The 1,662-nt window shown below is 38.6% G+C and overlaps 1 pseudogene; it reads left to right on the forward strand.

Annotated features, from left to right (window-relative positions):
* The first annotated feature begins 2 nt into the window (after positions 1 to 2).
* On the forward strand, positions 3 to 890 carry LOC105813259 (annotated as a pseudogene).
* The last annotated feature ends 772 nt before the right edge of the window (positions 891 to 1,662 follow it).

Consider the following 1,662-nt stretch of genomic DNA (forward strand, 5'->3'; position numbering starts at 1 on the left):
ATGTTGCTGAAAAACTCTCTCGGAAGGTGAAAATTCCTTGCTGGGTTATGACAGGACCTCAAAATCTAGGGAAAATGGCCAAACACATCAGAGCTACATGGACCCAGTGTTGTTTATGAGCTCAGAAGAAAATAAAGACTTCCTTACTTTAGGACTTTTTCTACTGTAGGTTTAAATGAAGTAGGAAAACAAAGACTTTTCCTACTGTGGGTTTAACACCAAAGAAGGCAGAGACCAGCTGCCCTAGAAAACAATTAAAGCCTTTCAGTGTGTTTGTTCATGACCATGATCTAGAAGACACAGATTGGCTCATGGAAGCAGATGACGATACCTAGGTCATACTAGACAACCTGAGATGGCTTCTCGCAAACTATGACCCTGAGGAAACTGTTTACTTTGGGAGAAAAGTTTAAGCCCTGTAGAAAGCAGGACCAACTGAGTGGAGGAGCAGGCTGTGCACTGAGCAAAGAAGCCTTGAGGAGATTAGTTGATGGGGCTAAAACGAACACCTGTACACCAATTTTAGCTGAAGACGTAGTGCTGGGGAGATGCATGAAAATCGTAAAAGTGGAACCAGGGTATTCCAGAGATACCACTGGAAAAGAAACTTTTCATCCATTCTTACCAAAACATCACTTAAATCCAGGTTTTGGTACTAGAAATATAACTATTATCCTCCTGTACAGGGTCTAGGTTGCTGTTCTCATTTTGCAGTTTCTTTTTCCTACTCTGAGACTACAGCTATGTATGGGTTAGAATACCTCATTTATCATCTTCGGCCATATGGTTATTTGCATAGATATCAACCTGCTTTACCTGAGGATTTGCTAAGAGAAATAAGCAAAACAAACAAAAATGAAGATCCAGAAGTAAACTTAAGAAACCCTTGAAAGAAACCCATGAAAATCTACAGTAGAGTGACCAACAGTGCACTGAGGACCTCTGCATCTTTGAAGAGAGCACTCAGGTCCCAGAGAGATTCTTTCTAAATGAACACTCTGTATTAGAAAACCTGCATAGGAATGAGCGTAAACTGAAGCTTTAGCAGGAGCAGTGAGGTGTGTTAAAGTGCGTTTTTGAAACAGACACACAGATATTATATTTTCCAACACTGGTCATGTAGAGGAAGGAGAGATTTTGTGACCTGTTCCTGACTAATATGTATTCGAATTCCTGAGAAAATACAGCAGTTAAACTTGCTAAAACTATACTGCACCAAGTTAGTAAAACACACACGATGCCAAACAGATCTGCCTACATGAAAATTCTAGAAGGAAATGTTGGTGGTCAATGTCAGCATTATTTTTTAAACACTAGACATGAGCTTAGATTGCACTATGACCTAAATGAACCAAATTCCCCTGTACAAACACCATTTTTGTCTAATGAAAATTTCTTTATGATTATTTATAAATTGCAGTATTTCTTCCAGAAAAAGGTGAATAAGAATGGCACTTGTTGTAAAGTTCACTAATAAAATCACCTTTTGAAATTATCATCAGTCTTGACTATGTTAGGTGGCTGGTTCTCATTAGCGGCTAAATCTTTTACTGGAATAGGTAATATTCACTGAGATCCCCGTGGTCTTCTTTATATGGGTGTTTAACCCTCTTTGAATACCATTCTCCACCATTCACATTTATTTACTGAAAGCATTAGTAG

Source organism: Propithecus coquereli, unplaced genomic scaffold (assembly GCF_000956105.1).
Source record: "Propithecus coquereli isolate 6110/MARCELLA unplaced genomic scaffold, Pcoq_1.0 Scaffold277, whole genome shotgun sequence".
In the NCBI taxonomy this organism is placed as follows: Eukaryota; Metazoa; Chordata; class Mammalia; order Primates; family Indriidae; genus Propithecus; species Propithecus coquereli.